This window comes from Neodiprion lecontei, chromosome 1 (assembly GCF_021901455.1).
Source record: "Neodiprion lecontei isolate iyNeoLeco1 chromosome 1, iyNeoLeco1.1, whole genome shotgun sequence".
Classification (NCBI taxonomy): Eukaryota; Metazoa; Arthropoda; class Insecta; order Hymenoptera; family Diprionidae; genus Neodiprion; species Neodiprion lecontei.
The window spans coordinates 4,042,220-4,057,769 of NC_060260.1; the positions used below are offsets into that span (position 1 = coordinate 4,042,220).

At 42.5% G+C, this 15,550-nt stretch overlaps 1 protein-coding gene across 7 annotated transcripts in view; it reads right to left on the reverse strand.

Annotated features, from left to right (window-relative positions):
* LOC107227966 (glutamate receptor ionotropic, kainate 2) overlaps window positions 1–15,550 on the reverse strand; it is an 89,815-nt gene that overhangs the window by 43,749 nt on the left and 30,516 nt on the right. The gene's annotated exons all lie outside the window — the stretch shown is intronic.

Sequence of the window (15,550 nt, forward strand, 5' to 3'; positions counted from 1 at the left end):
GGAGCCGAAATCGATTTGTCTAAATTCGCGTTTCCCTCGAGCTTCGGATAGTCCAAGAAAGTGGAAGGGTGAGTAAGAAAAACAACATAATTCTCTGCCCTCGAACAATTACTTTATCGTTATGCGAGTGGTTCACTACACCGCGGCCATTGTTCTAATTTATTTATCGCATTTTTGTTTACTCCATGTGCTTCGCTAGTTTTCTATCTCTCGGGAATTCTGTCCGCTCGTTATTTTTCTCGCGACATCTCGGCCATTTGTTTTTCCCGTCACCTCCGAGATGATTTTTTTCCCCAGAAAATTGCAGCAGCCTCGTTATCACCTCTAAACTAGTTCCGAGCACTTAGAAATTTCATTTCCTACGGGAGCGACGCGTCCGAGAGAAAACACGAGTCGTTATAATGATGAACTTTTACACAGGTTGTCGGGAATTTCGAAATTGGATATACGGCGCAGGGAGGCAAAATATGGCGGTTGGTTGGTTCGCGAACTGAACAGCGAGTCAAATAGACGTTTCCACGGGTAATTCGATGTTATAATGGTCGGTAATTCTCTACGGTGAATTCCCGTCTCGGCTTTCATGGAAGTAAAATGCAAATACACCTTAATGGAAAATGTAGAAGTGAAAATAGTTTCAGAGTTATACCGAACATAAATATATAAATATGTATTTATGTAGAGAAATTCGCGAGCTTGCGCAGCAGGTTCCAAAATAAAAAAATTAAAAAAAAAAAAAAAAAATAACGAATCACGTATCTTTCCTGGAACAAAAAAAATTATAAAAAATTTAACCTTCCTCACGTTTTTAACTCAAAGCTGTGACAGCTGTAAGCGTGTGTGTAAAAACATTTGACTCATCACCAATTGAAGTAAAAATCGTGAGCACTTCGCGAGCCTCGAGTGTAAAAAAATATGCAAAAAGCGGTATATTCGCTGTAGGTTGGCGAGCTTGTAAATCTGCGACGTTAATGATCCCAGAAAGGGAAAGAAAAAGTGGCATCGATCTATCCATCGTTAAGGGAAAGTGACCTCGTGTGCCTGGAGAAGCGGGACTGCCCGCAGTTACTTAATAATTACACTCTCTGCAAAGCTAACGCGGTAATTGAATTTGCATGAAAACTGGCTTTCCTCTCGGCTCTCGAGGTTCACCGAGGCCGTGCTGCAGGTCGAAAACGACGCCCGGAAAATTCCTCCGTATATTTGTCTCTTTCTCTCTTCCCCGTCGATAAGATTCTTAATTGGGTTTAATGAAAACGAGTCACGTTCTCGACCGATAATCGCCTCTTCTCTGCCATTTGTACGTTCGCCTAGGCTCCTGTTTACCGCTGTTATTCGTATATTCGAGCAGCCGAAATACCACGGATCAATGCCTCGTACAACCTAATGCTAAACCGACTTGATAACAGTTCGAGTTTTTCCCTCTCCCGGAAAGTTATCCAAACGATCACGTGGAAAAACGTTAAATTTTTTTAATTTATCTTTTTGCCCACTCGATGTGCAGCACAAGAATCCAAGTCTGAATATAAGAACACAGTCGAGTTCGAAGTAATGTTTTTGAATAATAATTCGTAAAACTTTCAGCCATTACAACGTGTGTAACTGATTTTCTTGTAATTAAAAAATTTCTCTTTCAGATTTCAAGCTCTTACAGGTATGTACGCGAAATGCTGTCTGTATTAAACGACACAGTTTCTAAGACTCGCTGTAACAAGCCGTAGGCAACTTCTGAGGTAGAGACGTTTTTTCCCCAAGCTTTTTTAACAACCCCATAACTTAAAGCTGCGTCTCTCTTATACACGCCCTTGTATATTATAAGTATGTATACTCTCGAGTCGTAAAATTTATATGTGATGCAGCAGGCACACGGATAACGAAAAGCTCGGTTCAAAATAAGTAAGTAGATGCTGAGAGCGATACTGCAGTAAAATTCCTCGCTTGGATCGGTCTTTGGTAAGGCAAATGGGAAAAAAAAGAAAAATAATAATAATAATAATAAATGAGGATTGGGAGACTTTTTTGTTCGATAGCTTGCGCCGTCGTTATAGTTATATAAAGGCGTCCGGGTGATCAGGGAACAAAAAAGAAAAAAAAAAAAAAAATCATTCGATGTATGAAAAAAATAACCGTAGGAAGAAGACGCAGAAGAAGCAAAGAACAAAGATCCAACGTTTTCTACGGTTGAATTTCCACCGTCGTTTTCCGTCTAACGGTCCACGTCGGATTGCCTCGTTCTAGAAAACAATCTGGGGATAATGGTCAGTGGATTTCGCGGTGTCGTAGGCGTATCTTCGTGTACACACACTCCGATACACGCACTTCATCGCGGCTGCATTTCGTTCCGAGAACATTTCCCGGGATTACAATTCGGCGATTGATGCGAGCGCGTGCGTAAAAAACGAAGCAATCGGGGACAGAATGTAGTTTTCAGAGAAAATAGTACCTACAACCCTCAAGCTTCACGGTCTTCCTTCGGTTTATTTATTCAGAATAATAATCACCCAGTCAAGCTTCCGAGCAATGAATAAATGGATATCGGTACACGCTGAAAGACGTAAACAATTTTCACCCCCTATAATTCATGAGTCGGTGAAAACGGAGCAATACGTGAGTTCGAGTACGAGTAATTAATTTGTCGATTAATTTCTGTCAATCGTTGGGAATGGAATGAAAATTTTTTTTTCCGGAATCCTGCGTCGTGGCCTCGTTTATATTACCTAAACAATCGGCCGGTTTTGTCTGTACAATACAGATACAGCGTAGCGATAAGAGTCAGGGATTCTTTTTACCTTTCACGCGATGATAAACCGGATGCAAATGTCGCTCCTTTCGTTTGGACAAATTTTTTTTCTCCCCGTTCCAACATTCGCGAGAAGAGAAGAGAAAGCGAGAGTTTATACGATCGGCGGGTCGTAGCCGGAAGTGATACATGCAACTCGGGGAGTTACTTTTCTCCTCCTCCCCCCCCCCCCCCTTGCTTACGTCGTATCTCACTTTTATTGCCCGCGAGAAAGGGGTGAAAGGGTGGCGTCGCAAACCGGGATGATAAGAGCCGCCGGAGCATCTCGATCCGCATGGCTGCAAGCGTCTTGAGGAAAGTGAAAAGGGAAAAGAAAGAAGGGACGGGTGGAGGGATGAGACCTCGAAAGATTAGGAAAGCACCGGTGGTAAGTCGAGCTTATACGATTCGAAGAGTGCTTTTCTTTTCGCGTTTTACCTACATCCACTCGACTCTCCATTGGCATTACCGAATCGTTCGATCCCACCCTCCGAACCGACTGAAAAACGCTCGCGATCATCTCTCGGTCCATTTCGTTCAGATAAATCAGGAAAGCGGTCAGGTGTTCACCGCATTTTGTCCGTCGCGATAAAACTGGCACGAAATCACCGCTAATGAGCATCGCACGCCTCTGCGAAATGACAGAAACACGGGGGGGTGAAGAAATAAAAATTTACGCAAATTTTTTTGAGCCTACTATATTCAAGGGATGTGTTTCGGTTTAATGTGGTTAAAAACAAAAAAAAAAAAATATATATATCGTGATTATACGAACGGAAGTTTTATTCTTCCGTAATCGTGCAACTGTGTAATTATTATTGACGTTCTCATGTTGATCTCGAGGATTCCGGATCGGATCCGTGAACTGGGAAAAAACCTTTTCATCCGTTTGAATGGCGGATAAAATACAGGATAATTCAGATTAGTACGCGTATAATATGTGAGCGAGGAAGAGGCGAATATACGATTAATAATACGCGTCAGTGGCTGCCTAAGCGACTGTGACGTAATCGTTTCGCTGGCCGATTAAGCATAAATTTGCGTTAGCCAAATCGATCGGCAAAATCTAATAGGTGCAGGTTGAGGAACGAGCCCAGTCCCAAAATTCTGGCTATAATCTAGTATGTATCGCGGGCCAAACAACACGGTGCGTAAAAATGATGCGTATAAAAAAATTTCACGTACGGCAACATTTTTCCATATATTCCATGTATATATAAGACGCAAATTATTTACCTCCGAAAAACCCAGCAACGCGTGAAATTTCTCCGCTCGAGATTCAAAGCGCTTTATGGGTTAGCGGCTGTTTTAACCTGCACAGCTCGTCGAGGGCCCGCATTTTCCGCTTTCTCTTTTTCACCCCGCCTCGATTAGGGACGATTAGGGTAGATTAGGGTCGACTTGAGCGTAACGAGGCATCGCATTCGTCGCGCGGAATTCTGACGGGAATTCACGTGCTTCGTCCACGCCGAAAATTTTTACAACCGACGTTCAGAGCTCGAGATTTTAGCCTGGTGAAAAAATTTATGAAGAAAAAATTGCCTGACCGAAATTAATTAAAAAAAAAAAAAGTCGACGTTGAACAAAGTTTTCGAAAAGATTCCACCAAAGTAAATAGGTAATAATATGTTCAATAATCTTCTGTTTCATTTCTTAATCCTTGCAGCTTATAGTTGTTGTAGTTTATTTATGAAAAAGAAAAAGAAAAATTAAAAAAACAACGACGTTATCGTTTGTTTGTTGTTCGACAAGTATCCATTCACCGGCAAATAATTGTTCGAGCTGTCACGGATGGATTCAGCGCGAATTATGTGTCTGGATATATCGATGAACTGCGTAAGCGTTCGATCTCTTGTCAGAGAGCCGAGTTTTGCAGCTCCGTCCTAATCCCTTCAAACAGTAGATAATTGCTGCGGTACATCGGTAAACTTTCAAAGTGTGTATAATACATAGGGTTGAAGTTCTCGGGGCGGTTTGGTAAGCTTGGGCAACGTAAGCAGCGTAAGCCGCGTGCGGAGGTTGAATTTTCGCCGAAGTATCGACGCGTGACGAGCGGGCGAAACTTTTGAGACGACGTTGCAGAGAAACCGAGAAAAAAAAAAAAAAAAACAAACAGAGAAAAGAAATTTTAAGCAACAAAATCAAAGCGACTTTCTCCGAGGGGCGAAAACGCTCTGATTACTTAATCAGTTTGCTTCTCTCCTTCTCTCTCTGACTTTCCGGCAAGTTTCTTATCACACCTGGAGGCGGAAGGAGGGTGTGGGAGGTGGATGGAGGGGGGGGGGGGGGGGGCGATGTTTGGAGATACTTTGGGCTATTAGCTTCCGGTTAATTACTCGGTTTCCTAATTTTAAGTTTCATCTAATTAGCCGCTCCCTGTCTCGGGTTTTCAAACCGCAACGGCTAATGTCAACAGGCCGGTCATTTCTGGGGAACTGGTTCTCGTAATTAACCCTGATAAACCGCGTCTCCTCCTCTGACGGTTAATGTAACGGGAAACCGTGATTGAAACATCCCAGGCCCGAGATGAACTCCTTTGTGCGTCGCCCTGTTTCCTCCGGGAATTCCGCCCAGCCTCTCGGCTCGTCATCAGCTCGTCTGCCGGTGGTTGTGCATATTTTGATATTTCGGTACGAAAAGTCAACATTTCCTCCTTTCATTCTCTGTACCCGAGTACCCACATCCTGGCCTTCGACGCGGAAAATTGCCGCTAATTAATAACAAGAAGGCAGGATAATCGAGATTCATATCAATTTTCAACGTACCTAAAATCAATGCAAATTTCCTTCGCTCTGCCCCCGCAGAACATCTTTGCTATTTTCACATTTTATAAACTTTGGCGTTTAAACTGGTGCAAAATATCTTTGCTATTTTTAAATCTTATAAACCCTGTTGTTGAAACGTCGAAGATGTCGACCGTCCAGGTTCGCCGAACGAACGTAAGTTATATCCGTCGAATCGTAGGTTGACTCGCTTTCCTATATCTTTTTTTTTTTTTTTTTACTTACTCACGTTTCAGTGTCTTTTTGGCTTTTTACTTTATCCGGAAACCCCGAACTGCCAATAACACGGGTACCGCAAACGCGGGGCTTCGGAAAAGATTAATGGTGGTATAAAAAAAAAAAAAGAACAAATAATAAAAAAGAAACGACAAAAAAATCAGTAAAAATCGGGGGAAAAGAACCGCACGTTCAGTCACTCTCGCACCGGAAAAAGTATTGTTTTTTGGTCGCACAATCATGGACGGGGTAGTGCATACATTATTATATACGCGCGTGCTTTCTCGTTTCGAGCATTTTGCTCGTATTATAGGTACTACACCGGGATAATCTGTGAGAGCTGGGAGGGAACAAGAATAAAAAAAAAAAGAAAAGAAAAAAAAAAAACGACAACCAACAACGAGACAGTAAATAATAAAAGTTTTTTTGTTTCAATTTTATACCGTGTACGCGGATGAATAAAAAAAAAAAAAAAAAATTAGTCCAATCCAGTGTATACCTATAAAATATGTATACTCACATATATCAACAGCGCATATATCAGCGCAGTCACATATATCATAGCCTAGAATTCTATACGCAATACAAATATATAACGTACAATTAGTCGGTCCGCGTAAAATTTCATTTATATTCAATTTAGGTGGATATATGCTACCACAATTGTGATTTCGTTCTCGTCTTATTTTACAGGTATGTATACATAATGTATAACCTCACCGTCGTTTGTATAGTTAGCTCGTATTAAATACGAAGTGCAATTTATGACGGAATTACATTCATAACTGGCAAAGCGTTCCATTACTTCGGATTATGCTCGGATTTCCCGTCTGAGGAACGACGTCTCAATTATTTCCCGTAAATTCGTTACTCCCCCCCTACCACGTATCTCTCTTTCATCCATCTCGAAAAAATGAACGAAACGAAAAAGAAGTAACAGGGCCTAAGGAAAATCTCCCCCTTCTTTTCCACGCTGAAAAGAACGTACGCGATACACGCTTCGCCCTGTGCCACGGAACTTTCAGGCATATCCCGTTACGTATATCCGCGTGTAAACGTGTTATAGACGTGAAATGAAATTCGGGACGTACGTGGTTTCTCGCCGATCGTTCGCTTTGCGAATTCGGTTTGATCCGAAGCCGGGTTAAACGCGGCGAAAGGGTGCAGCGGTGCGACTATCTCCAGGCAACGCGACTGCAGACGGTTGAATCGCGATTTTGATAACGTGCGTGCGTGGTGTTGGCATATAGCTATGCAAATAGCGGCACATAGACGAGTCTGTGTGCCGGAGTGAGCGATATATCAATTAGGACGGTTCGGACAATGAGCGCGCATCCATCTCTGGTCCCGGGGAACGGGAAAAACAATAAAGAACAATAAATGGATCGCGTCTCGTAACTTTAACTCCCCAAAGCTCCATCCCTCGCACGTCCAATATCGTTTGATCGAGTCGATCCGAGTTCAACTCGCTCCCGGCTTTCGATCGAACCAAATAAATTAGAGCCTGACTCTCGGTGTCCACGTGTCACCCAATTTCGCTTCGACGATCTCCGTAAGGGATTGGAGCTTTCTGCTTTTTCCAAAACAACGTAAAAACAAAAGGCAAAAACAATTGTTGGACAAATTTACGCGGATAACAACTTTTCCGACTTGTACAATGTATAAACGTTGCCAAATTTTACCCCTCGGAGTACAGAAGTCGTATACAGCTTGACGATGGCGAGTTTAAGGGTGGTTTCCAGCTTCTGGCCAAGGAAACGAATTTACGACGGTGACCGTTCTCGGTTTCTTCTACTTCTTCCCAGAAAGAAGCGTTTATCTTTTCTTTTTTTTTTTTTTTTTCGGAGAGGAGAGCATGCTGAGTTACGGCCACGATTCGCAAAGGGTCATCTTTGGCCCATGAAACCTGCTAGCGGATTGTAATCATCGCGGTTGTTCCCGCCAGGCATGGAATCGTTTCACGTTTTTCCGAAAGAGAAGTTTTTTTTTTCAAGAGTAATTTGGAGACACGTGTAAAGTTTGGGGTAGAAAATTTCATGCATACGTATTTGTCGTTGCTACGTCAAGTGTCGAGCAGGCAATCATCGAGTTTGACAGCCCGGATTTCCACAGTTTTATTCCATCGCATTGAGGTGTACGTTATATCCTGGGGGGAAAAAATGAGCAAAAAGCAACGTTTCGTTCCCCTTGCGTGAAAAGAAAATACTTATATTTTTTCATATCGTTTGAATTTTATTATACGATCGACTGCTGATCTGAACGATTTTTAATTCATTCGTTATACATGGCTTATAGATTTTCCAAGTTTTCATCGAAATTCGCTGAGTTAAGATTGTAGAGAAATTGAGACTAGATATTCACGGAGATATTGAAAAACTAATTATACCAATGTCGAGTTAATTAATCGACCAACTTTTCCGTTTCTGTAGACTAAACTTCAATTCTTCTTCCGCATTTATAGAGAAGGACCCAACTTTATGATTAATTCAGATCAGCCATTCTACGAATAAACCCGAAGATTCGGCGGTTTTAGAAAATTCAATCGCACTAAAAACAAACGCGTCGAAAATCTAACATTTCATAATTCGCACAGGACTGGATTGCGTTTTTATTTCTTTTGGTTTCGTAGGAATTATCGGCTCGGTTAATTGTAGAAAAAATTAAAAACCCGGACCAAACAAGCAGCTGTTCATACACACAAGCGTAATGCGGATTGTAGGATTTGCAAAACGTAGCCGGTATTCGCGAGGTAAAAAATCTGTGAGGTCGGGTCGCATTGTGGGATGTTGTATTGTGTACGGCAAGAAAACAAGCTCTGAGCCGAACGGATTTTCCGGCTCAAGTCTATCTAGCGTGTTTTTGCATAAACGGAGACGGAGCGAGGAAAGAGGAGATCCGTAAAGAGACGTGTAGCAACTTGTATTCGTGAAAAATCGTTTGCGTAATCGGAGTCGGAAAATTGTAGACGAACTCCCGCGGAATGAATGAGCTTCCGAACGATTCGTTGTTCCGATTTGCAATTAGTTACCGGCTGTTTGACAAATATAGAACAGTGGCCACCAATAATCACGTTAGATCCAATGGCTGTGCAAGGCAGAAAGTGTATATAAGAAGTTATGAATAGTCATTGCAGGAAGGATAGATAGTGAAATATATATATGTATATAAGCCAGTACCAAGCTCCACCAAACTTCGAAGTTGGGGAAACTTTTGCCCGGAAACTTTCTATCTTTCCCCCTCTTTCTTCCACTTTCCGATTCTCTTCCTGGCATAGCGCGAATACCGTCAGATAAACTTAATTACGTCTCAATTATATATAACATCCCCTCGCACTAGACCAAAGTAAGAATTGAGAGAATCTTAATTCTAGTAGAGATCCTAAGATAAAAACAAAAAAAAAAAAAAAAAAAACAAAGCTTCTCGAGTCCCCTTGTGATCGAAATTTCCCAGCCGTGTAAAAAAGCTTTCGATGCCTGAAAGTATACTAAAAAAATTTCGGGATTTGTCTCGACATCCATTCTTAAAATTTTTACTTTACCGCGAAAAGTTTTGAGATAAAAAAAAAAAAAACAGAAAAAAAAACAATTTCCGGCCTACGTTTTGCCGTATTTTTTTTTTTTCCAGCCATTTTTAGGCTGTCTCTTTCATCTCTCATTCAGCGATTTTATCGCGGCTGAAGCGACAAGCAGCTTATACCGCGTATTTATTCCTCGTTAGTTTTATCGCGTAGATGGATACGACGAAGCTGCGGAGCCGGGGGATTACAAGTCGTGCATGAATGGAAAAAGAGCCCCGCCATCCGGCGTCTGCCGCAGAATAACGGATTACTTAATTTTGCCCATATTCCCCCTTTCACGAAGCTCGAATAACCGTAACTCAATTCCAAGAGCACTCCTTGGATTACGAGCAGCGTTGCGGGGAGGTTTGATCGGCTCCAGTGCGGTGTATCAACCCTTATTTCCTCGTAGACGCACCTCGACGCTTTATCTATACATATACCGGCGCGTATTTGTTTTATCTCACGTTACGCGATAAACCTGTTTTTGCTACGCAGCTCAGCTCTGCCCCAATTCTTCGAGGGCGTGGGTGAGGGAGGCGAAAAGTGGGCGAAAGAAGAGGGAAGAAAATTAGGACGAGAGGAAGGAAAAAATTACATTCTTCTCTGGACGCGCTTTAAAATATTTCAGGCTTCTTTGGGATTTCCAACAAGACGTACGCGTGACCCGGATGCGAGATGAAAGCTCCCATCGATTAATGAAAGAGGCACGACGGCACGCGAAGAGAAAATCAAAGCGAGAAATGCGATGGAAAATATTCCACGTCATATTTCAATTTTTCACAAGGTGTGACCTCGCTTATAATTGGCGTGAAATTTCGAGAGGAGCGATTGGTTTAATCGGAGATAATGAGGTCCGCGAATATCGACCCGATTTCTTGACGGTAGATAATAAATAATTAGCCTCACACATTTTTGCCCTATCTGCAGGAAATCTTTGACTGCATCTTATTTCCATCAAATTCACGATCTGCCAGCGAGTATTGAAAAGGTAATAAGACTTGTGACTAGAAAAACCAAGTTGGGTAGGTATTAGATCGAAATAAATTACGATTCTCAAAGAATCGAGCTTTGCAGAATACGATCGGCGTCTTGGTAATAATTGTGATATTTCTCAATATACTCTTCGTAACTTTTGTATTTTTCTACATTATCTGAATCGAAGAAAGCGACGATGTCTGTCGTAATTCGACGTGTCATAAGGGATAAGGATTCGAGTCGGAAGATAAGAATCAGGCGAGACTTTTTCGGATTAGATACGGTTTTGTACCTACATGGGGTTATTTGTTGTGTACGTATTTTATTTTTTTTACTTTTTTTTTATTTTTTTTTTCTTACCTCGCAGGTGGTTGGAAAGACGAATAGCAGCCATCCAAAAGGGTTTACAGGTGGAGAAAGGGAACGTACTACCCGTGTCGGAGTAAATTGAGTAAATTTAAACTCAACGAAGCGCAAACAAGACTCGTTTGATCCGTTTGTTCGGCTGTCGCGCACGTCGCTCGCTTCCCGTTCTTTCGTCGACTGCCATTTCTACGACATCCGGAACCACGGCTTGGCCGCTCCTCTTTCGACATTTGTCGGTCGAAAGAGGAGCAAGTGAAGAAGAACAACGAAAAAAAAAAAAAAAAACAATAAATAAAATAAACCAAAAAAACGGGGCGAGAAAAGGGGAGATACAGCAAAGCCAATGTGACTCGCGTTGGGCTTTCGTAAAGCGAAACGAACCCCTAGGTGGCTGTTCCAATTTGCGAAAGTAAAAAAAGAAGCCAAAGAATACCTGGGTGAAAGGAAAACTAAGTTTGTTAAACGAAGGGTAAATTGAACAAAAAATTTATGCGTCGCATGCTTGTTGCGTATGCTTGTGTTGTTACATTAAGTATAGAATATTCGGCGTCGTCGACGTTGCAGAAAAGTTTGCGTTGCGCGGAACTTGCGAATCGCGGGGGTGAAATGTTTTTTACGAGATGTACAGAAACGAGCAACGGCTATCAAAAGAAACTTTATATGTATGTATTTTTATGCCCAGGGGGTAAAGCGGATAACAAACCGAGGGGAATAAAAGAAACAAAGAAAATGTTTTATTCCCTGCATCGACCCTTTTGCCCCGATTCCCGAAGCTTTCAACGCCCCCCCTCCCCCCCCCCCCCACCCCTTAATTATTTATATCCCAATTATGAGTACGACTTGTCATGATTTATTCTACGAGTGGCAAATACAAAACACCGCTACATGGCGGGTCAAACATTCTCAGCTTATTATTATTATCATCCTCTTCTTTTCGATGTTTATTTTAAACTTATTTTTTTTTTTTATCGTATACACACGTGTTACCTAATTGATTCTGACAAGGAAAGTACCCGAGGTGTACCTCGCGGATTTTTATCAATCTGTGATATTCTTTCGTAGTTACATAAAAAAAAACACTAAATAAGTATTTTTTTTCTCCACCTAATCCGGCCGTTTAAGGAGTGAAAACTAAATATCGACTTTTCAGGATTTCTTAGGTTTTCTCGATAATAACGTAAAATTTTTCGATAAAACCAATCGGGCATTATTCACTATCAATTCACACGATAACGTACGTAATATTTTTACCCGCAGGCTTAGCATCCCTTATTCTTAGGGGTAAACCTTAGGGGTGATGTTCATCCTTGGAACGTTTAAATTGTTTGGTGAATGAAAAAAACTTTCCTTGAAAGTCTTCTATTACCGGTGAATCGTACTAATTAATCGATGCGCTATGTTTTTTTACAAACAAACAAACAAACAAACAAATTCCCGGCTTCCGGTATATCGAGACTGACAATGAGGCATCGACGCCCAGGCGTCACCTTGTATATTTAGGTGGCAGCCGACTTAACTAAGCGTATCGACGAAGGGCTTCTCCGCTGGCTTCATTCCTGTCTGACCCTCGCCTTTCCCCCCGTCGGCATCACCGCCATTCGTTTCGAATTTACCCCCCGGACACGCCATTCTCCCGCCCCTTCCGCCTCCCCCCCCCCGCCCGATTCCATGCATGTACACACTGTCAACGTCTCGTCTACCGGGTGACTCGCGATTCAAACGGAATTGACTCGCTCGTCGATAATCAATGGAAACGGTCCTTCCAAGTCGCGACGCTTCTCAACCAGCTACGTGTAACGGTATGAACGGTGTCCCAGTCCCTTCGTATTATCTTAAATCTCGGACGAATCCTTCGGGACGTTTTGGCTTCCCGTGCAGAATCGCGAGACCGGGACAGCTGTGGGGGGGGATTGAGAGACGGACGACAACCGAATTCTCGGGTCGATCTGGGTATTTCCGTGAAATTTATCCCGTGGGAATGAGTCGAGTGGTTTGAGAAAATATCTTAATTTTGAATAGCGGTTTTGACCCAAGTTTCTCACCTCCTCGCTGTTCAAATCCGAAATTATATACGGTGGGATCGTGGTGTGAAATTTTGAAGATATTCAGTACTGTTTCCGGGTCTGAGTTTTTAATACCCAAGCCTGCGTTAGCACGGGTTATTAAACCGCCTGAAATGATCCCGTTATTCTAATCCCACCTTCTGCATCTTCCGCTTCCCGTTCTCATTTTCAAGACAACGTAGTCACGTGCCGCCTTTACATTCCTGTAATTCCGAGTTAAAACGTGCTTGCAAGCTCTTGAATCTCTCCATGATTTTCCACACTCGTTTATCATTAAACACGCTACAGCGAAATAGTAATAATTTGTCATTTTACTTCGTCAAATTCGTGCAGCTGGTGGTATATATTTATAACATTGAATATAGATCCCGCTTTGATAAACTGGTGCGAAAATTCTCGTTTCACGAGCGGAATATAACGTGTATAATTTGAGAGATAAAATACAGAAAGAATTCACTGAAAATTTGTCCCAAGAGCTCAATAACAGGCTCGGTCACCGGGACCTTTTATTATACGGCCAAGTTTTATCGTGTGACCAGATGCAGATTGTAAACCCCCACACACATACACGCACATACACACACACAGCTGGAATTACGGACGTGTCTTACGTACATGACGAACCGGGTTCAACTCATCGTCAGTTCCACTAAAACTTTCCGCGAAACTGCTTTCATAAAATCATAAAATAATCCGCTCGCTTTTTTATACGACAAGACTAGCGAATTTTTCATCAGTTATGCAAATTCAACCCCTTCGCTCTTTTTCTTACACGTTGAAAAGAAGATTCAACATTGACATGGCAGCGAAGTTTTTTCAAGAATGTTCATAAATGTTGTAAAGTTTCCACCCCGCAGCGAGCGAAAATTAAATAACAAAGCAAAAAGAAACGTTCAACATCCCGAAAAGAAAACGTTGAAAATTACAGACTGTACGAAACAATCGGTGACCTGACGAAATTCAATTCTGTGAAAAAATTGCGTGAAATTTCGTCTTCGACCGTTTCTCCTTTCGTCTCTGTTAATCTGTCCCCAGGGTCAGCGACGGATCGGCGAATCGGTAGCATTCAATTGGCAGAAGGCAGAGCCCTGGGGTTTGGTGTCATTGAATTTTGGAGTCCGTGGTCTCGTCGAAAAGTCGTCGAAGGGTTCAGGATTCAATCGATCCCACGGGCTCGTCGGAAAGCGGGATATTTGCGTGTCCCAGAATTTAATTACGCTAGAATTTCCGGCTCTGCGGAAATATGCAAGCGAAATATCAAGCGTGCGTTTCGTGCAGTTTAATTGCAAAAGCTTCGCGTGTTTCTCGCTGCTTTTTTCCCATCGACGCCAGCTTCTGCCGATCATTCCGTCAGCCGAACAGGTGATGGCTCAACTATAACGTCACACCGCATCGAATGCGGGAAACCCGACGACCTCGTGTCGGATCAATTCCCCTGCCAACTTATAGGATATCCGTCGGCTCTCTGTGCGCCTAGGAAAATGTTTCTTTCAGTCTTTTCATCGCGTTCTAAACCCATCTCTCATTCTTTTTCCATCTCCGATATCTTCGGTTTGATTGAAAATCGATCCGAAGATCTTCGCGGTAGCGAATATAAAAATTAAATCAGAGCTAGAATTTATCCACGATGGGATAAAAATTCGCCAAACTGCACTGCTGACTTCTAGACTGGCGAGTATTGCTTCTCTTGCAACAAATTCGACTCGACTTCGCAGCGTTAATTCATCCTGGAACAAAGTTACTTGAGAATGAATTCAGAGAAACTGTTGTTTGAGCTCTGACTTTTCGTCTTGCGTGAAAGAGCATTTTGTACGCGCGAGTTCTGCGAATTCAAAGTTACTCAGATTAGCTTTAAAGTAGATTTGCAAGGAACTTTATTACATCTCAATTGTCGACTCTCCGAGCTACGAACGCATCGGGCTGTTTCTTCGTGAATTTATCATCGCTTGAATTATATACCTACTTCCGAGTCTTGCGATCTCGTTAACTTTTCTTCACACCTTACTTTACTTTTCTCATAGTTTTCTTCTCAACTTCGCGTTCGATTTTCTCCGGACAATCGCTCGAAGGTCCGATAATCGAGCGTGAAATTTTGCGGACACGCGTCTTCGGCTTCGACGGCGGGCGAAGGAAACTAAAGAGTATATAAAACCCGGGTCTTGAAGTAAACCGAAGTAAAACTGTCACGTAGAGAGTATCGTTCATAATCCTCGATGAATAATGCATGGGTCTTGGGGACCGAGGACGACGCCAAGGAAGATGAAGAAGAAGACGAAGAAGAAGAAGATGGAGAGGAAGGAGAGACTCGAATTCCTCTTCGGTGCTGTGCGATCGGCCAGGGTGCTTGCAACGAGTGAACGATATCCTCTTGGCTATCTGGCTCGGTGGAAAAGCACGTTAAATATTTAAGGAATTCCGGCTCCACGTGTCGGGACTCGAGACGCAGCCTCGCTTTCCGTCGGTTGAAGCTTCGTCGGGAGTTTTGAGAAGATTTGAAACTGGCGGGTATTTTCTAAGCGGCTTTCGCGGCTTCCCCTTATCCGAAAAACACGCCGAGCGAGCGAGTCGGAGTACGCTATTGCGAAATTAATTTTCGCCCCCTGCTTTTCAATTCTTCCACATTTTGTGTATTTTCCTTATAATTCGGTATAATTTCGTCTCGCGGCAAGCAAAAGAAAAGGGTTAGTATGAAAAGGAATTACACAAAACGAAGACTCGCCACTGCGAAAAACGGAAAGAAGGAACTTGTCGAAATAAATTTGCGAACGATTCAATTCCTCTTCCGCTCTTGCACTTTTCCTTTCTCATCCGC